At 35.2% G+C, this 26,751-nt stretch overlaps 1 protein-coding gene across 5 annotated transcripts in view; it reads left to right on the forward strand.

Annotated features, from left to right (window-relative positions):
• Window positions 1-26,751, forward strand: part of B3galt1 (beta-1,3-galactosyltransferase 1) — a 529,565-nt gene that overhangs the window by 238,900 nt on the left and 263,914 nt on the right. For 2 of the 5 annotated variants that reach the window (XM_063259212.1, XM_063259211.1), the window contains exon 3: window positions 19,839-19,877. The exons of the other annotated variants lie outside the window; for them this stretch is intronic. The gene's annotated coding sequence lies outside the window, so the exon portion shown is untranslated. The remainder of the gene's footprint in view (window positions 1-19,838; window positions 19,878-26,751) is intronic. 5 annotated transcript variants of the gene reach the window in all.

Below are 26,751 nucleotides of genomic sequence, written 5' to 3' on the forward strand. Positions count from 1 at the left end.
TTGTTTTTAGTTGTTTTCTCCATTGGTCTTTTGTCTGATCATTTCTTATTCTGTAACAGTGGTTATCATCAAATGTTCAGAACTAGCATGCATTGTTGGTCATCTTTGAGACAGTTCTATTTTATCCCTGATTATATGATCAAAACAGAGTATCAAATATTCATTGAATCATCATTGAGATTTTTAATCCCAATGAGGGAAACTTTAAACCTAGTTTTAGATAAGAATATCATTTTTTAAAACCTAAATAATAACCAAATCCAAAGCAACAGTAAAATCTTCATATATAAAAATTTGCAATGGACAAAACAAATGGAAGCAGTATTCTGAATGAGAATTGTGAGTAATCTAGTTAAGTATGTTGTAATAAAGCTCAGGATAATAAAATGTTAGGATTAGATGTTGTTCTGGCTAAGGGTTACAAGTAGAACAAGACAATATGGGAAGTGCAGGAAATGTGTCTATACACTAAGACCTAAAGAATCCAGCTGAGGGCTTGGATCCTGTGGCAACATCCTGCATGAGTCCAGCTGAAAACCTAGAGCCATAACAATACCCCTCTGTGGGTCCAGCTGAAGGCCTAAAGTTCACAATAATATCTCATGCAAGTCTGTTTCACAGATCTGCACTAGGAAGGCCCAAAGGTCAGTGGTGGGAGCTAGAAGGTCTAAGCCAGCATGATGAAGGATCTGTGCTAGTAGGTTAAAGGTTCTGCAATGGAGCCAGGCAGGGATACTCAAAGTAAGGACCAGAGAGCCCCTGAAAATTACCACAGCCATCATCAAAGACGACAAGGTCTGGAGTTCCTTTGACAGTAAAAACAACTGAGTTCGTGTCATGAAGCTACATGACAACCTTCTCCAGGAAACTGAAGAACACACATCTTCCCCTCCTGAGCCAGGAAGCACTAAAAAAGACCACAGCTCCCCCAAAGTGAATCATAACCATTCTCAGTGACACCAAGGTCCCGAGCCAAGTTCATATCAGGAAAGAACCTTGATGTAGTCCTCCAGGAGAACCCACAGCAACAGGAGAACCAGCAACACCACGGAGAAACATCCATACTACTTCCTCTCTAGTTCTCTTTTGTTTTTTATCTTTGCAGCAGTGCTCAGGTGGGCCTGCCACGCAGCACCACGCTGGTTCAGTACAACTGGTATTACAAGTTGGCCACCAGTTGTCAATCCACTGCAGAAGTATACTAGCAATCCAATAGTAAGAAGTTCTTTACAGATGAAGAAATTGAGACTCAGAGAGGCTCAAAGCTTCCCGAGAAAGCACAGCTTTTCAGGAGCACAATTTTCAGATTGTGACTGCTATCAGGATTATTTTTCTTCACACATCTCAAACAATTTACACAGAATCCTATGGCTCCGTTCCATCCCCAGCTCCACATAAAAGTTTATCTGGGACACTATCAGAAGCCGTCCTAGGCCCACTATCCCAACTATGAATAATAAGCTCAGACCAGACAGAGGCTTAGCACAATCTTACATCTAAATTATTTCCTGCCATGGTTCATTTTCTTTGTAATAAAAACCAGATCTTTTTCCTTGGGAGCAGTTTAAACTTGCAGTTTTGGAACTATAACTATGAATATGAGGTTCTTAATCATCAAGATATTTTTCTCAACACTTAAATTGATGTTCTTTTCAGAAATTCAGAAAACAAATTTTGCAATCACTTTTCATACTTACTGAAAAGAAAGTAAAAGAACACACAAAAGAGGCATAATTATGTGGCATATTTAATCAACAACTGTACAGACAAAATGTCAGAAATAAGGATGCATGTCCAATGACTCACCATGCTATGGATTTGCCTCCAGAGCTTCAGTATTTATTAGAGAAATAACATAACCTCGTTAAGAGCACGACTCCTGGTCCCTGGCCTAGATTCTAATGCTGGTGCTTTCACCTGAAAAATGAATGGCATTGAAGGAATGATTTCTCTGAACTTCAGTTTTTTTAAGAGTGTACTTTCTTCCTGGTGGTTAAGAGGATCAACAGTAATAATATATTTGCATATATTTATTGTCATGCCTCACATGAAGTAAATACTGCACTTTCTGAAGTTGATTCCTATGCTGTATAAACTACTGGGCCAGGGATTTAGCTCAGTGGCATAAGTGCTTGTGTGGCAAGCATGAGGTGGTAAGTTCTATTCCTGGTACCAAAAATAAATAAATAAGTTAAATAGCTAAGTAACTTGAACGTCTCCTCCTGAATTAATCAGCTTTTCTATTGCTAGGACAAAATGAATGCTAGACACAATGTAAAGGAGGAAATGGCTTATTTATCTCCTGGTTTGAGACTTGCTTCCATTGCTCAGTGATCTAACATGAGGCTGATTATCATGGTAGGAGGGTATGGTGGAGCAAAGCTTCTCCCTTCATGGCAGCTGGGAAGTAGAGCCCAAGAGCAGAGTGACAGAAATGAAAATGTTAAAAATCAGATATAGTCTCCAAGGTCACCCCCCCATGACTCACCCAAATATACCCAAAAATGTGCTCCACTAATCTGCTGGATATCTCTTAAGGCAGCCAAATTAACAATCACTAAAAAATGAATGACAAGAAATACAGTATCGCCAAGCAGAGAAACACCTTTCCCAGTGCCAGTTATACAGAGAGTGCTCTAGAAGTGGCTGAGTGTACCCAGGATCAGGTGGCCAACTAAAAACCCAAGAGGATACTAAAGATTGTCTCAAAACCAAAACTATTTTGGATAATAAAAGGCTTATAAATATCTGAATAAAAATTCTTTTAATTTATCCTTATCAATGTATAAGACTATATTGATAAAATAAGCAAAATTATCTTTAGAATGACTACAAAGCCCTGTCTACCTTTACTTGTCAGATGTATTCTTTGTGTTCTTTCTTGGTCTTCCCAGTTGTATACCATGAAAAGATTCTGCAGCTCATGAAATTATTTAACACGTGTGACACTGGTCAGTCAAATACTACAGAAGAAGCATAGCTCTAACTTCCTTGTATTTTATCATAAAATAGTTGATACAGATCTCACATGATATGCAAATTATAATTTGTGTGATCCAATTGATTAGGAAATCTATATGTATTAGGAAAACACAGAAGATGGAGAAGTATGAGAATAGGCAGTTTATGAGCATATTGAACTTTAGCTTTGTGTATGGGCTATGATGTGGGAATTTTGCACATATTATCATGAATAAAATTTATTACAGTCTCATGAAATGTACTTATGTCAGAAGCAACTTTCCCAAAGGTCGCATAACTAGTCATTAGCTCAGAACTGCAAGGTCCCAATTCTTTCCATTATATCATATTTCTATGATAAAGTAAAATTCAATCGTTTATGGATGTTTTCTTCTTACCAGCATATAGCTCAAGTACTTGTCAATGAATTACCACATCTGGAGCTATTTCTGTTTTTTGCTTGCATTTTCCTCTTATAAACTTTTATAAAGGCTGCATTCCAGGAGGAAACACAGGCTTTTCTTCAAACATAAAAATAGGCTAATGGCAATGACAGGGATGACTGTGAAGGGGGAAGAAAAGCAAGTGGTATTGCCAAATCTATATTAGGAGTTACAGTCTTCATTATACAAGAACTCAGGCATGTCATATTGTGAAATAGCATATGATAGAAGATACAATGTGGAGCTATGATGGATTCCATTTACCATATGGTGTGTTGCTACATCCTATTTCCTTGGGAATATTCTAAGGATGAAAGGAGAATGGAATCTTTCAAAAATGTATTGAATAATCATCTGAGTCTGAATGGATTTTGATTATACCAACATGCACAATGACTCAACAAGGATAATGAAATACCACGTTCTCAGAATGCACATCACACCATTCTCTAGCTATCAACTTCAGTCAAATATGAATTGTTTCAACAGGGTAGGCTCTCCAAGGGTTATCCTGTGACTCCCAGGGACAACTTATGAGGAACCAATGCCAAAAGTGACTTATGAATTGCTAATTGGCATTCATAACAAATAGAACTTCACATTTTCAGTGGTGCTCTGAAACATGAGTAGTGAAAACAGAAATCTCTTTATTTTTGTTTTTGTTGAAAGGATTTGGCAGTGTTATCTAGAATAGATTTAAAATCATAATGCAGAACATTTGCCTACTCAGAGGCTAGATAAAAAGAATGCTGATTTAATCATTATCCTTAAAGCTTAGTATTACTGAGGCACTGAAACAGAAGAGGCTAGATACTCCTGTAAGAGATGAACAAAGCACTTTAAAATATTTTAATGTGAAAAAGCTCACCTTGCCTTTTCATGGGGTATAATGAGAATGTGCAATTTTATGGTTAAAATTAGTGTCAAGCATGCAGTTGAAGGATTAAAATGTAATATAATAATTACATCAAGAGGTTACAGTAACAAAACATTTTAGAATTTTTAATTTCTGTTTTAAAGTTTGTCTTCTCAATTTCGATTTTAAAATGTTGTATTTTGATTAAGATATTTCAGCTCAAGAATTGTACTGCTTCATTAAAATTCTTAATAAATATTCTTTTTTTTTTTTTTTTTTAAAAAAAAAAAAACAGTGGCAAAGTTTATTCAAGAAAGCACAAGTGAAGAGGGGAGTAACTGGGTCTGCGGAGAGAGCTTGAGCGGAATAAAGAGAGAAAGAGGGAGAGACCAAAGATACAAGTAGACGCTGCGTCTGGGAAACGCAGTGTGGGGAATGGTGAAAAGTTAAGCCAGCAACATTCCACGTGGCTGCCTTTCTTTAATAAATATTCTTAAAGAATATTCATTAATATTCTTGATAAAGAATATTTTCCAAAGAGTTGCACAAAGCATGATCATGGTAGGTAAGCTATTCATCTTTACCTTCACTAGCCAGTGTGGCCTTAGCTGAGAAATGCTCCTTAATGTGAACTAACATGCTCATGTAGGAAAGAGAATTCCATGCTTGTTTCTTTATTCGGGATGGCATTGAGGACTACTTGTTCTCGTGTGGGAAAACTAATTTATTCCTTAGTATGCTAGCTTCTGGCATCAGGTTATTGTTTTCTCAATGACCCTAGGAGTTAGGTAATGCTATATTTGATTTGCAGCAAACGTGCAGAGAAGGGAAAAAAGACTAGAAGCAATATATATCCTTGGGTCTAACCAGCATTCAGTTCTGAACCTCTGTGAGTCTTAAACACCTAGCTAGACATTGTAGGTCAGTCTGCATGGCAGAATAATAATATACACTGCTGTCAGAATTGCTAATGTATAAGCTAGTTATTTACATTAATCCATAGTCTTTCTAAAATTTCCTGTTTGTATACCTCAAGGTAAATTATAAAATGAGAATGGAGATGAGTTATGTGATCAAAGACAGTTTCATTTAAATATTTTTAGTTTGTATATTTTTATGAATTAAAACATTGGCCAACCAAATATTCTTTATTGCCAAGAGTGTCACCTTTTCTCATAAAAAGTTATGAATATTTTTACCTTCTCAACTAAAGTTATATTATTGTGATGCAAAGTAATAAAATATTTGGCACTAGAAGTTACTCTATGTGATGGAAATTTTATGTTTATTATATGTTATTTAATATAATTGTTTGGCTCAAAAGTTTCAGTGGAACAGAAAAACATTATATATTGGATTTTAACACAAACCAATGTTTGGCAGAGCAACTCAGCTTACTCCTCTCTCTCTCTCTCCCTCCCTCCCTCACCCCCCTCTTTTCCTTCCAGTGCTGGCAATAAAACCCAGTTGTAGGACTGAGCCACATCCCCAGCTCTTTTGTTTTTTGTATTTTGAGACAGAGTCTCATTAGTGGACTGCAGTTTGTCCTCTTCCTGCCTCAGCTTCTGCAAGTGCTTAGATAACAGGCATGCATTACTACACATAGTTTGTTCTGTTTTCTTCTTTGAAAGCCAGCATTAGAAGCTGAAAACTTAGAGCAGAAAACTCTGTTGCCAACCCTAGCTCTACTCCTACTTGATAAGGTGATCACAGACCACAACTTACCCCACAGTCCTCAGCTATGTGCCATTTTTCCTTGGTAACTTGAATCTAGTAAGAAAGATAAGGGACATATGCTGGCTTCCTTAACTCACCCAAGACAAATATAAATTATATGCTTTTCTGTTCCACATAAATAAACATCATTGGCTTGACTGGGACCAAGAAAAGTTTTTATTGAAATTTCATTCTGGAAAGGAAGAATCAAATCTATTTGCAGGCTTCGCTTTCACAGTAGCCTTGTAGTCACTTGAATTCACTGAAGCTGAGACTGCAGCTATAGCCAGCTCCTTTCCCTGTTCAAGGAAAAGAGGGAGAAAATCCCACAATGCATTGATGCACTTATTTCTATATTTATTTGTTCTTTCTTTAGAATGCAGACCTTTCTTCCAAACCAGTGGAATGACTTATTAAGCCATTCACAAATCTAAGTGTGATTAAGAGACATGCCCTGAGTTCCACCTAGATTTATAATGCCCTCTAAATTTTTACATTTTTTATGTTTTATCTCTAAAATAGAGACAACATGTGGGAATGTGAAAAGGATTAGCCTTAGGTTATCTGAAAAACTGCTTTTGAAGCTTTTTTTTTTTTTTTTTTGAAAACATGGTTATGGTAAAAATAACAAAGAGAATGAAAAGAAAAATCAAGTTTACACTAGATTCACAGAATTTTTTTGTTTCATTGTGATTTTGGGAATGATATACTGTAATCTAATCTCATGAATAACCAGAGCTTCATAAGTTTCCGAGTTTGCTAATTGGGGCATATAACTTGTTAATACGAATGCCGAAACTTAAATCTGCAGCTCTTGGCTTAACAAAGCAAGCATGAATGTGCATTGGTAGAATGGGAGCAAAAGCTTATAAAATAAAGAAGGGTGGACATTTCTCTGGGTACCGAGATCCATTAATCCATCCCAAGCAGGACCAGTGGTTGTGTCCTCCTGAAACAGAAAAGAAGTGAACTGACATACAGCTAAAATTGATCTGTCTTTTAACAACCTCTTCAATGGCAATTTTTGAATATTAAATCAACCACCATCTGAATTGCCTGGGTAGTTCTTAGAGGTGGATATTGTACTATTTCATTTAGTCCTACCAAATCAGAATGTCTGGGAAACAGCCCAGAGCATCTGCATTTTTAACAAGCTCTTCAGTGACTCATATGCTCACAAGTTTGAGAAAGCCACTCAGAAGAAGCTGAATTTTAAAGAAGAGCAATGAGCTCTCTGAACAGGATCTGAATGTATCTTATTTTTCATTGTTGTTCTGTTTCTTAAAGTTGAAGAGAGCATAGCTGTATTAAAGTAATATTAGTACAGTGACTTTGGTGATTAGGAAACTATTTTTAAATCAAAAAAGAAATAGAAGTAATCTGTAAGACTGTGGATAATAACACTTGATTATTTTTCAAATAATGCTCAAATGAATATAATCCTTTGGTTTAAATATAGGAATTGTCTTTTATTATGCATAGAATTTATGTTTATTTTTCACACTCCAAGGCCATCTCAAGGATGTATTATGCTTTCTGCATCATTTGAGCAAAGATATTATTCTTGAAGTTTTAAATTTTAAATAAAATAGTATAATAGTAACAGTGATTAGTAAATTGATTTTTGAAAAAATATCAGTAGTTACTATGCATATTTTGGTTAATGGTTTATTCCAATGTCTTTTGTTTTCTTCTTGAATTAATAAATTCCTATTTTCTGAATAGTTTGAGATTTGCAGCAAAATTGAGGGGAAGATACAATGATTTTTTACATGTCCTCTGTCCATACTTAGAAATTGTCTTCCCAAATATCAATGTCTCCCAGCAGAGTGGTACATTTATTACAACTGATGAATCTGCATTGACACATCATAATTACACAAAGTCTGTATTTTCTTCAATTAGTCTTCATCGTTGGAGTTTTGCATTCTGTAGATTTGGACAAATGTAGAGAGACATGTGTCTATCGGTATAGCATCATACAAAATAGTTTCACAGCCCCAGAAATCTGCTGTGCTTATCCTAGTCCATCCTCACACAACTACTGATCTAATATCTCCATATTTTTCTTTTTCTAAACACTCATACTATTGGAATCTTGTTTCTTTACGATCAAATGCTACAATAAGTGTTTAAATAAAAAAACTTATAAAAGACACATTGTCTTTATCCCCTTCAATTCACTCTGCTATCCTTCTAATACACTTATCTCATGGCTTGGAGTCTCTTTTAACACTGAACAATGTACCATAGTTTACTGATATACTCAGTTACTGAGGTACATCTATTTGCTTCTGTGTTGTGAAAATTCTTTTATAAGCATCCATGTGCATGTCTTTTGTGTGGATATACGTTTTTAGTACCTCAAGTAATTGCCAAAGACCAAGATTGCTGGAAGATATCAAAGAGTAAATTTTTTCCTCTGGTTCTGTGAATTTTCATGCCATTGTCTTAACTTTGCCTTTCACTTTGACTTTCTTAACTTTCATAAACTCTAGCTTAGCAATTATTTCTTTTGTGGATTTTCTCTTTGGTATTGTATCTAAAATCTTGTTGATTTATCTAAAATATTCTAGATGTTCTTCTGTGTTCGTTTCAAGGACTTTATATTTTGAGTTTTATTTATAAGCTTATAATCCATTTTGAGTTGATTTTAGTGAAATGTGTAAAGTTGGTGCCTGTTTCATTTTTTGCATGTGAATGTCCAGTTATTCTAGTTACTATTGTGTAACAGATATCTTTCTTCCCTTACACTGTCTGGGCTGAGTTGTCAAAGATCAGTTTATAGTTCTGTAGCACTGTTTCTATACTCTGTATTCGGTTCTCTTGATCTACCTGTCAGTTCTTTTGGGAACACCATACTATTTTGATCACTGTAGCTTTATAGGAAATGTTGAAGTGAAGTAATATTGGTCCTCTAATTTTGTTCTTCAATATTTTGTTGGCTATTGCAAGTCATTTGTCGCTATATAAATTTTACAATGAATTTGTCTGTAGTATTATTAAATACCTTGAGATTTTGATTGAGACTGTGTTGAATCTATAGAGCAAATGTGGTGGAATTGCCATTTTGATAACACTGAGTTTTACTGGAGCCAGGAGTTTAGCTCAGTAGTGTTAGTGCCTTGTTGGCAAACAAAGGTTTTGAGTTCAATCCCTTGTACCCACACACACACACACAAAAAAAAAATCAGGTCTTACTATCTTTTAATATGAAATGTGTATTCATCTATATCATTACTCCTGATTTATTTCTTGAAGTTTTGTAGATTTTTATAGAGGTTATATACATATTTTATTAGGTTTATATCTAAGTATTTCATTGAAAGAAGGAAAATATGAATGGCACTGTGCTTTAATTTTAAAATTCAGCTTATTCATTTTTCCTATATAGGAAAGAAATTGACTTAATACTATAGCCTGAAACACTGTTATAATTATCTACTATCTTCAGAAATTTTATAAATTCTTTCGAATTTTCTACATAGATAATCAAGTCATCTACAAAGACAATATTATGTCTTCCTTCCCTTTACATTAGCTGGGGCTCCTGATGAACTTGAAAATGAGTGGTAAAAAGATACAAACTTATATACAATGTATTGATGGATCTTGTTTCTTGATCCTCTTTCCCTGTGTTTCTTTTCATTGCTGAATTGAGGCCATCTACATTAATGGTTACGACTGGCATACATTGGTTTGTCTCTGCCATGCTATCCTGCTGCTGTTGACCCTCCACTTTTCCCCTTCATTCAGTTACCTGTCCTGTTTGGTGATTCTCCTCTGTTGCTGGTCCTGGAACTATGGTCATCTTTATCTCTCTCCAAGATATCCATTAGCACCCTATGTAGGGTTGATTTTGGTGCTCGTGAATTCCTTCAGTTGTTATTTATCATGGAAGTATCTTGTTTTCCATCAATTCTGATGGCTTTACAAGGTACATCAGTCTGGGTTATAAGTTGTTTTCTTTCAGGATTTGAAACACTTTACTCCAAACTGTTCTTGACTTGATGTTTTATGTTGAGAAGTATGTTGTAATTTTGATTGGTTTTCCTTTATAGTAATCTTTTTCTTTTCTGTAACACCTTATAATATTCTGTTCTTGTGTTGTATTTCTGGTCTTGATATCATATGTCTCGGTGTAGGTTTATTTTGGTTATGGCTAGCTGAAGTCCTATATTCTTCAATTTGCTTGGGAAGTTTTCTGCTATTACTTCTGTAAATAGCCTTTTTATTTAATTTGTGTTGACCTCTACTTCTTCACTGTTACTCATCACTCTTAAATTATTTTTCTTGCGTCATCTTGCAGCCATTGAATTGTTATTTCCTGGTTCCTTGTTAGTTTTGTTTTTTTTTAATTTCATTTAAAGAAAGACTAAACAAAACAGAAAATAGGTAGAAATAATACATACATTCAGAGAAAAAAATAAACAGTAAGAAATCACTAGTTGATGTTTACATATTGTCATTTTACAAATAGTTGTTTAAGATACAAAAATGAAACATGTAATGTGGGAATTCAAACAGCAAGACCACAAACAGTTCTGTTCAACTGTCCAACAAAAACTTAGTAACATGGTTGTCAATCCTATACACTTAAACATACATACAGTTATCCATAGCTTCATTTATGTTTAGATTAAACAAACTAAAGCAGGTTAAAATCATTCTGAACAAAGAATAATAGTATTGCTGGATTTCACATCATGACACTCCATGATCAGCACTGGGTACTTGTAGTGTCTTTTTTTTTTTTTAATTTAGTTTAAAGAAAGATTAAACAAAACATAAAACAGGCAGACATAATACATAATTTCAAAGAAAAAAATAAACAGTAAGAAATCACTAGTTGATGATTACAGATTGTCGTTTTACAAATACTTATTCAAGATACTAAAGTGGAGCTTATAAAATGGGGATTCAAAAAGTGAGATTGCAACCAGTTCTGTTCAACTATCCAACAAAAACTTAGGAATCTGGTTATCCATCCTCTACACTTAAACATACTTGCAGTCATCCATCTCTTCAATTATGTTGAGATTTAATAAACCCAGGCAGGCTAATATTACTCTGTACAAAGAATAATACTATTGCTGGGTTTCACATCATGACACTCCAGGATCAGCACTGGGGTTCTCCAGACCTGTGAAGCTACACTGGGGCTTCCCTGATAGCCAGGGGTACATGATGGTGTGGCTGCATCTCTCAGCCTGCCTAAATTGGGACTCCCCAATGGTGGTAGGCACACAGGGGTGTGTTTTTCTGATTCTCCTTGTGTTTGATGGCTGCCTAAAAGAAGCAAGAGTCTCCAGTGATGACATACAGGGGCACAGGGCTTACCTGGCTGTGAATCCCTGCTCATGCTGGCTGACCACAGGCTTCCAATGGCAGTGGCTGACAAGCAGAAGCAGATCTTTTTCTTTTATTTTTTTTAGAAAGACTTTAATCAGTATTCAGAGAAGAAAGGGCTGTATCATATCATATAGTGATCTTAAGAAACAATACTGCTAAACATTCTTGGAGATTGTCAATATGTATTAGCAAATCAAAGTTTTGAGGGCATCCTATAGTTATATATGTTTGTCAAACTTTTGAATCTTGATTTAATTTTTAAGCAGATTTAGTTTCACAGGCATAGGCTTTTTCACTATTCACATAATTTTTGTCACAATAATTTTCATTTAAAACTATCTTGGAAAATGTTAAGCTCCATAATTCTCACTCTAGAGAAAGGAAATCTTCTATCTTTGAAAGATTCATTTCTCCGAGGCATCACCTTCAGAAAGAAATCCACCTTGGAAGTAAAGGGCACTTTTACAAGAGATACTGAACAACATAACGGGAACTTCGATAAGAAACACAAGATGTCTCCAAAATAGGGTCTTGAATCTACCTTCAGTGAATGTCTCAGCTTTCACAATGTGGGAAAATTCTGTATAGGTGATAACATGGGAGTTGGTGGACATCTCTGGCTCAGATGTGCATGTGTCCAATAACATTAACTTGACATAACACTGGAACACAGAATATCTATAGAGAGCATTTCCCGTAAGATTGTTTATTAAGTGTTGCTTATAGCAGTCAGATGTTTGGTAAGACAAGACAGCAAACAGAATTCTGTATACTTTGGAGGTTATGTATTTTGAGTAGAAGGTCAACGTGCAGACAAAAACAGTATTGGCATTTACTTAACAAAGAATTCTCTCTTGGTTCTTTCCCAGAGCCTCTGAGACAGAGGCATGCTCCAAAATTTCCTCCAAAGACATGTGGCTCTAACCAGATACTTAGATCGTGGCTCAAGTTACCATCCAAATTTTCAAGCTATGGAATAAGAGTTTTTAACCTGTACCTTCCAAAGGATCAAGAGTAACCAGCAATTCTAATCAACTATATGAATTACAGTGCTATTCCTGTGGCTTAAGTTTAAGCACGTTTTCTTCAAAGTGTATATACTGCAATAGTTAATCTTGATTTGTCTACTGGATTATCTACTGGAAGCCTAGAAAATGAGTAAAAAGTACCTCTGAGTGTGTCTGGGTAGGTCCAGGAGGTACAACATTGGAGACAAAATCTGGTCCCTAGGCTGTTCCTCTCTCATTCTTTTCCTATGCTGTCTACTTCTGACAACCATGAATTTAACAGCTTTCTTCATGATCCTTTTGCCTTGAAGTTAGCTAGTCAAGGAAACAAAGCTGTAAAACCATGAGCCAAAATAAACAATTCCTCCTTAAAGTTGTTCATCTGAGGTATTTGTGAAGGTGACAGAATCTGATCAATATACTTGCCAACATGAATTAGCCAAAACATGTAATTCCAAAGAAATAAAAATAATCAACCTGCTGAATTGGGTGATTTGTATACTTGCAATTATATGAAAATAACTATGTCAAAGAAGAAAAAGAGAAAAGAAACACACAAGTTTTTAAAGAAATAAAAGTACCATAATTTCGCTGTATGAAAACCAAAAGTAATAAGAAAAATATTTCACATTGACAAAATTTTAAAACAGTATGGAATATATGTGTTGACTATTACCTTTTTGTGTTTTTAAAGACAATAACAAGCATAAATGCAATTAGTAAAAACAGAAGAGAAAGTCAAAATAATTAAAATGAATGAACTCTATTTACATTATTAATAAACAAAGTCAATTAGTAGTTGAAATTTTTGCCTCCTCTAAATGTCTGCTTTCTTGGCAGTCCCTTCTCTTCAGTAACACTCCATGAAAAATATATGAATTCACTACGTGCAGAAATATTTCTAAGTAAGTACTCTGCTATAAGTATTCCAGTTCTTAGGGCCTGGGGATTTAGCTCAGCGGCATAAGCACCTGCCTTGCAAGCAGGCAGTCATGAGTTCAATCCCCGGTACTGATAAAAAGGAAAAAAGGACAAAAAAAAAAGTATTCTAATTCTTAATTATCAGACAAAAGGCAACCCTCTCTTAAGTAACTGATATTTTCAGCTTTAGGGGAAAATTCATCCAGAAAACATGTTTCAGTTTTGGGATATAGAGCAAACAGTTGCTATCCTTCTTTTCTTAGTTTATTTAAGATCATCTCTCCAAGTGCAGTAAACTCGCCACACCAACGATAAGCTTATAAAATAAAAAAGACAGTGTTTTTTGGCATTATCTCACCAATGAAACAAAGCCTGGAATTCATGAATGTTTAAGTAAAGCCTGCTTCTGCTTGCCTATCTGGTACACCGCTGCCTATAGTGGTCCCTACCTCCACTTTGCACAGAATATTTCTCTGTCCAAGATTTCATCTTTTGTTATTGGTTGCTGCAGCAGTGTTGTCAGCTGGTAAGTAGCTGGGCTCAGTTTACAACAAATGAATTCATATGTTTTAGTAATAAGGTCAGAGCCTATGGGTGTCAAAAGGGCCCTCCAGTGATTTTTTGCAGTGTTTGGTGAAGGATGCTGGTATGTGGATGGCATAAGGCTGCAGAGGAAAGACCAATTGGTACTTGCTCTGTTAATTATAAATAATAAGAGAGTAAATTAAATCTTGCTGTATCCTTATCCTGATTCAAAGAGACATCAATTAATTGGCGCTTCTCACAGTTCCCCATCAGATTATACCAAGTTGTTAAGGATGCTTACTCAAGTTCCTGTTCCCAAAATGTGTGCCATTTCTGCAATGGCAGAAGATAATCTATGTATCAGAAGGATGGGCACTAAGGTAAAGCAGATGTAAGATGAGAAAAGAAGCTTGCCCTAGTTTGCAAAGAGATGAACTTTTCTGAAAATAATTTCAGAAAAAAGTAAAAGCCCTTTTAGCTAAGAAAATATAGTATCCAAAAATATATTTTATTACTTGATTAAAACAGGATTATCCCAGAAAACAGTGTGTGATTTTTCATTAAGTGAATGGAAACATAAAAATGTATAAACTTTTAAAAACTGTTTAGAAGACTTTTGAATTTGGCTAATACCAGAGATGACAGAAAATGTGATTAATTGCCATTCATAATTGCAGTTTCATTCCAGTGGTTATTGCTTGTCAGTATCAATTAATAGCTTAACAAAAACCTCATTCATTCCAGAATATTAAAGAATGGTGGCTTGTGGGAATTATGCTAAACTAGCACTTTCAATTAGATTTTGAATTTTATAGGGTACTGAATAATAGTTTATGAGTTTATAACACTAAGTACCAATGAGTTATTATTGAATAGTAATTACTATAATTACATATGTTTATCTGGAGAATTATAATTAATAATAGTCTTTATGTTTAAAAATAGAATATTACACTTAATTTTCACCTAATGTATGGGTTCTTAAATGTTTTGCACCAGGGAATATGTTGCAAAAATAACATGCTGCAATGATCTAGAAGTGTAAAGAATATGACTGTTAGCCGATTAGGAGGGAAAGATGACAAGCAGACAAGGTACAATGCAAGACATTACACTTCTGTGCACACAGTGTATAATCTAAATTCTGTGCTCCAGTTTTCTTTTTCTTTTGCATAAGCAATTTACCATATGAATTTATAAGGCAGGAGTATATAAAGGAACAAAATGGAATGCAGTACAACTTCCTACTTCAGAAGATTGAAATTTGAACATTAGTCTGCTTCCAGAATCTTTTTGAATTTGTTTTCCAAAACTATTTTGTTTATAGAATTCAACTTTCCATCAAACTTTAGAAGATACGAAAGCATATACATTTCAAATTTGATGCCATAAAATACAAGTTTTGCATTTAGTAATACATATAAAAACAGTCTACAAGGACATTTCATATTCAAATAATAAATTCAAGAAGACCAGAAAATCCATTAATCAAAACCTCAGAATTCATAACTAAAATCTGATAATATTGTTAAGCCTAAATATTCATAGTGCATTTGACACCTACTAAATCAAAGTCCAATTCCCTTTTCAATAGCATGGTTGTGCCAATAGCATTCAACTAAAAAAGAAAAATATTCAGAACTGTTTGATAAAATTAAATGAATGCCAAAAGAAGGCCTGGTATTTGGGAAACATGTCGATCATATACTTGATCCACTGATGTTGTAATAATTGTACATTTAGAGTTGAGAAAAAATGAATCCACTAAATCACAGGCTGCTGTTCTTTATTTAGATTGCTGTCCTCATCAACTGATTTATTGAATTATCCAAATATTGTACTTTTAGATGAGCTTAAGTTATGCCATGCTTTATTGTATGTTATTGTTTTTCCTTAATGAATTAGGAACTTTGCAGAGTTCAGAACATAGAATTACAGTTTGAGTAAATTTAAAGCAAGATGATACCATTTAGAAACAAAGAAATGTTACTTCTCTTAGTCTACTAAACTTCGTTCACAGACATTATGTGAGCTACCATTAACCATTCTGCCAACACAGGTGCCTCACATTCCTAAGGACAATTAAGCCTTGCCTTTTATTTTTTAACAAACTTGTGCTTAGACATTTTGATGTATCTTAAATACAAAATTATAGATTGCCTCTAGAATAAAGTAATCTGTGCTCTGTCCACACCACCTTTCTTCTTGCTGGTTTTACACCTTACAGAAAATAGCTTTACTTATCTGTGCCTTGGTAGTTTTGTTCATAAAATGGAAGTATATTGTACCTAATTGCCCTGTTTTAAAGATTAAATATATAATACACACAAACATGTACAGGAGTACATGAACATAGTGTTGGCTAAAAAATGAAACTTAATGACTTTTAAAAGCTGACTTCACAACATTGTTGCTATCCTGGATGTGGACTTTTCTCCAGCCGGGCACATCCTCACTGACTTCAGCTCTTCAGCCTTGCCTGTCCATGTGGTATAGACCCCTAATGCTATTTTATAGTGTTCAACTCTGTGAGGGCTGCAGCTTTGAAAGGAATGTCTTCTACGTCTTCATACAAGTCATTCATAATAATCATCAAAACGTGGCTGGGTAGCAAGTTCCTTGGCACACTAATGGTGGTATCCTCGTCAAGTGAAACTGATCCATGAAGCTCACACTTTCTTTAAAGTGGTTCATACAGCTTTATGTCTGCTATTACCATTTTTCTCATACATGTCTATCTCGTGTATGAGGCTATCCCGAGAGATATTATGAAACCATTTTCTAAAATATGTATTTATAAAACTAACAGTGTGCATTTCCAAATCTCTTCCAAATAAAGTTTTACATAGATAATTTTTATCTCAAAATCACATGTTAATTAAAGTTTTAAATATGCAATCTAGAGGCTTACTCGAATATATATCCCTGCATACAGGAACAAACAACAAAGGAAGATATACCACTAGAAAAGACATTATTATCACTTGGAAAAAAAGAAACCAAAATGACAACAAAAGAATATAAACTGACTTTCAAGGTGTCTTCAAATGCTTTGCAACAAAAAGTTCACATTTTTGTTTTATGAGATACATGTTAACTATAGCTCTTTAGGCATCTCTATTTTGCAGTACCTTCCCCAACTATATATACTTATCTGTAAAAGATCTTTAATAAATCAAAATTCATACATGCAACATAAAGTACAATGTCAGAACTACAGTTTTTGAACTTTCAATTTAATAAATTTTGATGAGGCCCAAGAATCAAGCTTTTATTCCCGGTGATATTACAAGCACTCCATAGACCTCTTTATTTAAAGGCTTTCTTGACATTCAGTAAAATTCTTTCCTTTTTAAAAATGAATCATTGTGGCCCCTGTAATAAACATACTTTTCCATTACTTTAAAAATTAAAATGTCAAAATTTACCCATAAACAGTTTCTTGATCACATAAATATTGTATATGAAGAACTATGCCTCTACGATTAAAGCAGTGTGATTTGAAACTTAATTACACTACTCTGATTGACTTAACTAGATAATTGCTGATCTCAATTACACACATAGATAGGCATAGAAAGGCATAGACTAAGGAGACTATTTCAGAGAGGACAGATTTAGCAGGTTTAATCAAATACTAACTTTCTTTTCCCTCAAGTTTTCTGGGTAACATCTGATAAAATTCAGGGCACAGCCTCTATCAGAAGGCTTAAGATTCAGTCACGGTGACTGCATAAGACAGACAACCATTAAATATCTGTGCCATGAATGAATGAATGTAGACAGGGCTTCTCTCATCAAGAAAAAATAGGATTGTTGAATATCAATTGGCTGTCTTAATCACTTTCTTCATAGCCAAGAAAAAGTACCTGACACCACAATTTAAAGGAAGAGAGATTTATTTCTGGCTTACAGTTTCAGAATTTTCAGTACTCATATGGTCAGCTGGCTCCAAAACAGAAATAGCCTGGAGGAAGAACACAGGGAGAGGAAAGCTGCTCACATTATGGTGGCCAGGAAGCAGCAAGAGTAAAGGCAGAGCCAGGGTCAAGAACTTACGCTCCAGGTCACAGCCCCAGTGACCCACCTCCAGCCAGGTCCCATCTCCTGACAGTGAGCCAACTGTTGCACCCTCATAATCTATTCACCTCCCAAAACCAACTTCTGAACACACAAGGCTTTGAGGACATTCTAGATCCTCACCATAGCACGGTCCGGTGTCCCATCTATATCAGTGCCATGTCCTCCAATTTTACCTACAGCCATTCTGCCAAAAAGTGAGAGGTGAAGGAAATTAATGCCACTATCACCACAGTGACACCGCCTTGACCCCCTGTCACCCTTGTATGATGGTAACCCTTCTGCACTCTAAATCACAAAACATGTAAGGAGAAAATGCTAGACAAAAAAGGCTGCTTCTCACTTCTTTCAACTACCGTTATTCTAGATCTCTGGGCGTAGCAGGCTGAATATGTTGCAGGACTTTTATCATGTCATGGTCCACCATCTTTTCTCCTTGCTTTATCCTTCCACTGGGTACTGTTGATTCTAGAACAGACAACCACTTGGTCATGTAAGTAGCTTGTAAAACCGATGTCTTCTTAGTATGACTGACTATGAAATCTTGATAATCTCAAGGGGCAGTTATAAAATCTCCCACTCTGTCTTTATGTGTCTGTCACCTTTCTGAGTGCACCACTTTGAGGTACAAAGCACCTCATTGTGTGGCGGGTAGACAAACTGAAAACAAGTGACTGTACTCTAATGCTAACAACCACTTTGGAAAAGTTCCTTCCTGTGCCTCAAGATACAAATTTACAGACTAGAAAGACAGTACTAGGTTAATAAAGACATCTATATAGAAACAAACACTTATATTTGATGACATACATCTGGATGTTAGAGCAGATGTTTTGATTCCTTAAAATTAATCAAGATGCACCAATTGATCATTTAATCCATGCAGAATGCTGCCTTCCATAATGAACATATTTCTTTTCCTGACTCAGTCCCTCTTTTAAGTTCAACCATATTTCTAATTTGTCTATAACATAGCACTTTTTGTGGAATATGGCTTCAGGGATTATAAACATTTAAATGAATTGCCCATGGGTCATGCAATGTTTTGAAAGAAATGTTAAGGTTACTTCACTCAAGAACATTCTTAATTAGTGAAATTAACTTAACTTCCCCATGGTAATTTACCGAAAAACATTGAGAAAAGTCAAGTAAAATATTTCCTAGTGAACACACACAAAATCTGCCCCTATAACCCTATTAGACACTTAACTTGTCAAGGTGTCCTTTGAAAATGATTACATTAAAATCTTGCATAATTGGAGTAATGAATTTTTCCCTACACCACATTATTCTATTTGAAGATTATTATCTATCATAAAGCTTAAGCAATGTTAGTGAATATTTCCTGTTGCTTTTCTGAGAGCTCAGCATTATATGGACATGTGAACAATCACTTGCAGGCTTGTAAAGCACAGCACTGAGTCCTGGAAAAGGTCATTCAGATTTCACCCCAGTAAGTGGAGAATACCCAGAACATTTCAGGAGAATAAGAGGAAGCAATTCTCAATTGCACATGTGAAAATTTTATTTTGGAGCATTCTAAGACTTTCTAAAAATGAAGCAGGGTGCATTGGTGGCAACAGCTAAAGACTACGCCTTCCCCATCCCACATTATGTCCATTAACATCACATCTCTGAGAACAGAGCTTTAAAAGGCCCCTGGAGTCATGACACATAAAAGCGCTAGACCAACATTTTCCTTGTTTGCATCAATATATTCAAACTAAATTTTCTTGAGATTGTCTACAAAAGAAAAACCTCACCTTTGAAAATCAAGCACAGGAATCTTTAGCTTCTGTAATGCATGCATTTTCTTGAGAGAACAGAGTAACTAAAATCAGAGATATGATATGGGTTCTCTTAAAATTCTAACCAGTGTCCTGATAGAGTTTCAAGAAGCAAAAATATCCTGCAAGGGAATGAAGCTGTGTTCCTGAGTTTTAATGTAATACTTTTTCTCATTTACATGTGTTTCAGGGAAACCTGGCAATGTGAAAGTGGGTGAAGTTCTGGAAGGTAAGAAGTAGTGTAGATGGGGGGCATTTGAAGGGCAAGCATCCTGCTCTTCCCTGCAAAATTCTGCTACTCAAACCACAGAACAAAGTGTGTGTAATAGGAAACTTAACAATACAGTGAGAAGCATTCCTTTTAGCAGAAAGGACGATACAGAGGGAACAGATGGTGGTGAGTGTGTGGTGTGTAGGGCAAAGCACTAAATACTCTTTGACAGAACTTGCCCCCAGATAGAACGGCAGCACCAGGGCTTAAATCATTTTTTATATCGCTCATTGACTTTCGTTGCCTACCAATAAGTCTTCAGAGACTGAATTTAGTTTCCAGCTTCACTTTCCCTTTTTCTGCTAACATTACATGTCCTATGCTGAATTTGGTTAGCCCATGACCCCAATTTTGATTTCCTCACCCTTTTTCGATCTTTTCCTCCCTTTACATGACATTTTTATAGAAAGCAACTATTACCCCAGCTATTGCTATTTGCTTTTCACATTTTGCATAGTAACCCCTCCAACAACAAGAACAACAACAAAAGCTAGAGAAGGAAAGTGGTTCTCTACCTTAACCATACATCAGAATCAGTTGGGCAATTTTTGGGATTTTATTCTATTGTGATTTCTTCTTAAATTCTGGTGACTTTCCTACAAACAAAGAATAAATCTCTGCAAAGCTCTAGTATGAGCCATCTGAACAGAAGTGTTTTTTTTCAAAATATCTTCTGAGGACCAGTATTCAATATGTTTCTGTAAGTACTGGGTCAGAGTCTTCAGAGATATGAAAGGATTTACAGAGATTGTTGTAACTGACCATAAGCACTGCTGAGATAACACAGTTGGTTGAACTGGAAGCCAGGCGTTCCTGATACGAAGATATTTGGCTCAACTTATCGTAATACATATTTTACCATAACTGCTGTTGTGTTTATTAATTTGTAACTCCCACTTGTGGAGGGCAGTAATTTGACTTTATTAGTATTTCTGACTTTCTAGTACCTTTACAAAATAGGCTATTGGAAAGCAAGTCCAAGATGGAAAGTAGGGGCTGGTTTTGTTTTGACTCAAGTTCATAGGCTTTACAAAGGCGATCATACAAAGTGATCTGTAAGTGATGCGGTTCAGAGTTTTGATTGACTTTAATCTATTCTAAGTGACAAATTAAATCAGTGCTTCTCAAATTCAAATCATCCTTTCATCTTCTTCACACCATTGGGAGATACAATGTTGGATAAAATGGAAGATATTTTGATGAAATTCTTCATTACTGTATTGCATCTTTATCAACCAGATTTTCTGTAGCAACCTTCAGAGAGGGTTAAGAAAAGGTAATTTTTTAAAAATGTATATATTGAGTAATGTGGTGTTTAGGTCAAAGCACTAAATACATTTTTAAATGTATATACTTGACTGAAACTTATGCTCTTTTCAGATGACACAATTGAAACAAAAATAAAAACCCATTGAAACTTATTCTGCTATAGTTCTTCTAAAGTAAAATTGATCATTGAAACAAAAGTATTCCATTAGTTTGAAATTTTGTCTCTTTCCCTTGAGTTATCTTATCTAATTGGTTATTTAAGTGCATAATTATTCTTTTCTTTCCTTTTCTTGGTCTTGGGAACAAAGATCAAACTCCACTCTTCTTTTTTTAATTGCACCGTTGGGGTGGGTGACAATAGATTAGATTTTGTTCATCAAATTATTATCATCTAAGGACAAAGTAATGTTTCGAGGTGAAGAGAGTAACGGATCTTTCTCAGAGCCTTTTCTTGGAATGGTAGACATTGTGAGAGGGAGGAAGCTCCAAAGGACTAAAGCTGAGGTGTCTAAAGGCACTGATGTGTGGGTACAGTTTTCACTGGTATGCGTCCGATTAAATGACTTAATGTGGAGGCAGAATGGCCTTTTATTGTAAACAGTACCCTTGTCTTTCATTCATCCTATTCTAGGCTTAATATAAAAAAGTAGAACACTATATTTATTACAAAACATTTCTTATTAATAAATTCTTAAATTCACTGGGTTGAATTCCAATTTACTCAATTTTAAGGTTTTTTTTTTCCCCTACAGAATAAGGGATTTTTTTATCATTCAAAGCATTGGCTGATAGCCAGCATTATAATAAGATTGGATAATCTATTCTTGTCCAAAATACACTTGCAATTATGATGAAAACCCTGACATAAGAAACTAACTTCACTATAATATGATATGTGTTACAATAGAGGTACAAATAAAATATTAAAGGATATTGTGCCTTAAAAATGTTAAAGTAAATTTCTAATAATCATTAGATTCCTACTTTTCAAACAAACTGGCCTATTACTAATTTAGGAAACAATTTATAGTTATTTCCTTATCTTTCCTCTGAGATTTTTTAATTGAATGGAAAATACACTTACACAAGTAAAATAAACTAATCTATGCAGGATTGACTGTTACTTTAAAGCATTTCTTAAACAAATTCATCTGGATATCAGCCTCTCATACAGTTCTTAGAAACTGGGTGCTTTCTCATTCCAGTATTGCCAAGTCTCCCATACCATACATGCATTTATATCCAGTGAAAATCATAAATAACATAATAACGACAGAGAACTATACTACATATCCAACATAATGCCCATTACATCAGAACATTAATTTCAGAAGCTTTTGAAAAGCCATAAAGTGGGTTTTAATTGATTTGAGGAGCCTTACTCCAAATATTCCCAGAATGTAGCTGTCCTTTCTATGTATTGTCTGTTGGGACTCACAGGGACCCTGAAAATTAGAGTGCCCCGAAATCACTTCTTAGATCTGCATTGTGTTTGTGATTTGCTAATGATGGTTAACGTGACGTGTTCTGTCCTCTGTGCATATGGGTCATGGTGATAACAGCAGTAGTCCTTCTCTGCCACAGGTTATCAGCAGTGTGCAGGGAGACACTACTGAGATAGAAGGATAGTTCTTCTCCAGTGAACTGATTTACAATGAAAGGAAAAATCAAGCCCATGTTTTTTTGGTCCATCTCCCAGATTATAGAAACTGACTGTCTCATTAGTGATTAAAACACCAGCTGTTAATGACTTGGAGCCAGTTGACCGGTTTAATTATCTTGGAATCTGGCTAAATTTCTCTTCTTTTAGCCAACATGGGGATTTCTTTCTTTTTAAACTCACCCTAAAGCAAAAAATTTCCAATGGTCCTGGAAAGGGAATATCTCTGCTTTCCATGGATTTCCAGGTTTGGTATGCTTTTGCTTTAGTGATAGTTACAAGCACTATGCAACTGGCTTTGTGATTAATACTGCAGTAACAACATGAATTTAATCACAATGTACACAGTTAAGCTGAAAAACTGTGTTGTTTTTATTCTCTGAAACTACTCTCATCTCTTTCACTACCCTTCACACAGCAAGTAGTAGAACTAAAGTGTTAAAGCTAATCCAAACATAGCTTGGGGCCAACCATTTAGTCTCTCTACATTTAACTGTTGCTTTTGAAAATTATTTGGCTTTGCTGTTTTTCCCTCTCTTATTTTGATCCTTCTTAAGCTAGTGTTTGGGCTATGGGGCAAGGCTTAGGTGATCCAGCACACTGATAAGGAAGGATTTATGAGTCCCCTATTGATCCTTGAGTCTGTGCTGGCAGGCAGGAGTCTACAAATAATGATTCACCCAGCCGCATCACGGGGCCCTCTGCAGGGCTGTGCTGCTGACTTTAGAGCATGGTTGAACCTCTCAGGTCCAGATCAAGGCCCAGGGATGATGTGGTGAGCTCAGTCTCCCTTTCATATGCTTTCACTGTGTCCTCCAAGGCAGCCCACTGGCCCTGCCATTAGCCTTTCTGCCATGGGGCTGAAACAGCTGCAGGGCTGTGGACTAGACTCTGCCTGACCATTTCCTCCTGCTTCCCTGGCTTGGTGGGACAGCTCCCTGTGAGTCAGAATCTACCCCACATTTCAGTCTGCCCTCAGAGCCCCGCAGAGAAAGAACAAGGACATCCCTGCTCTGGGCGTTGTCTTAAAATTCTGTAACATTGCTGCAGATTTGGCCCAAAGAAATGAAGTTAGGACCCACTCGACTACCCTTATGTCTTCTCCTTTCTTTTCTTTTCTTTTCTTTTCCTTTCCTTTCTTTTCCTTCTTATCTTTTCTTTCTTTGTTTATTTGTTTCTTTCTCCTTCCTTCCTTCCTTCCTTCCTTCCTTCCTTCCATCTTTTTGAATGGGAAAGGAAAGGATGGACTTTCTTTTTCTGTGTTGTTTTTTCTTCCTTCTATCTTACCCAACTTTCCTGATGTATTTGCAAAAGGAACTATTCTTTACACTGGCAGAAACTTTATAATCTGTCGTTTCCTAATGTAGAACTTCTTATTCTGATGCTAAAGACATTTTAGAAATTAATAGTATCTTCTATTGCTTTCTATTCTCCTCCTCCTCTTCCTTCCTTTATAAGGTCCTTTCTCTCTCTCTCTCTCTCTCTCTCTCTCTCTCTCTCTCTCTCTCTTTCTTTCTTTCTTTCTTTCTTTCTCTTGTTAAAAGTACTGAGCACTAGCCCCCTTTTGGGGATGTTAGAAGGATGAAGAAGTAGCTTATAAACAGTAATTTACAAAGAGGTCACTTATATTTGCAAATATATTTGTTGCTTTAGTTTTAATATTCATCTTCAGATATTAATACCTTAAGCTAGTGTAGATTTCTCCAGAGAGTATGAATGTCATTTGAGACATTTAAATGTTTTAAAACTTGATACTGGCACATTTGAGAAACTATTTACTATTGATCATATATGCTTAATCTATAACATATAATCAGTAATTTTAATTTTTGTTGTTTTTATTTTTTAATAGTGCTGAGGGTTTGGCCCTGGGTCTCACACCTGAAAGAGGAGAATCCACCACTGGGCTTTTTAATGAGTTGCTTTAAATATTCAAAGCAGTAATCCTTAATTTCTTAAACAATGTTATAATATTTTCAAGAATTTGTTAATAATTGTGAGCTTTCTACTTGTAAAATATTTTCACACTCACAAAATTAACATTGCATACAACTTAAAAGTAATATCAGGTATTAAGTTCTGTGTCTGGTAGGTTTCCAGACATGTCAGAATGACTAAATAATACAGGCATAAGTGATTAAATCATCAGCCATTTATGGTCAACTCAAATTTTCAGACTCTCATCTCCAGAGTTTGGACGGTTGAACTGAAAGTCCCAGCACTATAATCATGCCTTGGTCTCCAGGGCCCATTCTGAAGATACTTAGGGCTTTCTAGCAACCTTCACAATGCAAAACTCACTCTTTTCATTCTGTGTATTCCAAGAGTTTTAGGAGTTATATGGCAGGAAATAGCAGCACAAAAATTTCCCCCATTATTACAGCCAAGTTAAACCTGAGGAGCTCTTGGTAGTATCGCAGTTCCAAGTTCAGGCAGACAGAGAATTCAAATCCAAAATAAATAAATCGGTTCTAAAAATCAACTAATCAAATAATAGAAAATATTTTAATATTTGAGTAATTAATTTGACCTGGTGTTTCACAAAAGAGGCTACCCAAGGTCAGCAAACATAGGGAAAGATGTCCATCCTCAGTACCACACTGGACATTGGAGAGTGTCAAATTAAATCAGAAAGAGACAATGCACATTCACCAGAACATTTAAGACAATGACAACTCCTATAACATGGAGTAAATGGAGTATTCATACACTACTGGTAAAAATGTAAATTTGTGTACCCATTTTTTTTTTTTTTTGGTCTTTTTCATTTTTTATCGGTACCAGGGATCGAACTCTCAACTGCCTGCTTGCAAGGTAGGTGCTTATGCCGCTGAGCTAAATCCCCAGCCCTGTGTACCCATTTTGAAAAACTGTTTTGCTAAGCCTAATATAAATGAATATATGTGCTTCAAAAGACAGACATATAAGAAGTATGTAACATGATTTATATTAAAATAGTGGGAACAACTCAAATAATCACTCAAGTAACTATAGAATCATCAAACTTTGAAGTAATGCTTAGAAGATTTTGCAGTAAATACTTAGAAAAGAGTATACAATTGGAATAAAAGAAAGATAGGTGCTTTGAAAATAATGTTAAGTAACTTCAGCAGCACAGAACAGTGCACACTGTATCAGTTCATTTTTGTGGAACTAAGAACGGGACCACTGATCTATCTTACAAGAACAAATAGTGATTATGTTTCAAGTCAGCACAGGGGAAGTACCTGAGCTTGTAGTTACATGGGTGTGTACATGTGGTAAACATTAATGAAGTTATGTACCTTTGTCTGTTTTTCTGTATTTTGTGTATACTTCAAGGTCTAAAATTTTACTTTAAAGGAGTTGTTCAATTTATGGAAGACTTTTGTTTCAAACAAAATCCTTTAATTCTTTCTCATTCCAAAAAATAGTGGTTTTAAATTCCAGAAGGCTCCCGTGAGCATTCTGCACAATAATAAAAGGATATCCTGCAATACTTTCTGTAGAGTTGAATTGGTGGTTGCAAATAAAAAAAGGAGTCATATTTTCATAGTTGCTCTCAACTATACTAGCAAAGTTGAGCATAACGAAAGGTGAGGTATTCTGAAATCCCTTGATAATCAATATCACACACAGAAACAATATCAGAATATTAATAACAGGGAGGTAAAAATTTTACAGATAAATTATATTTCTTTTTCTACTTATGTGTATGGTTGAATTTGCATACCTTTTTATAGAAAAACAGAAGCTTCTGCATATACAGAAAAACTAAAAGTAAAATAAAATACAAAGTTACATCACATTAGAGTATGCACAGATGGGGAAAAAGAAGTCAGAAAAATAAATAATGCACTAAAATTAGGTGACAAATGTTGGTTTGCTTCAACCATAGGTTTCAGTTAAATATCTGGTATTATA

The sequence above is a fragment of the Cavia porcellus genome, unplaced genomic scaffold, assembly GCF_034190915.1.
Source record: "Cavia porcellus strain 051 isolate PalLab524CR breed Dunkin Hartley unplaced genomic scaffold, mCavPor4.1 scaffold_12, whole genome shotgun sequence".
Lineage (NCBI taxonomy): Eukaryota > Metazoa > Chordata > Mammalia > Rodentia > Caviidae > Cavia > Cavia porcellus.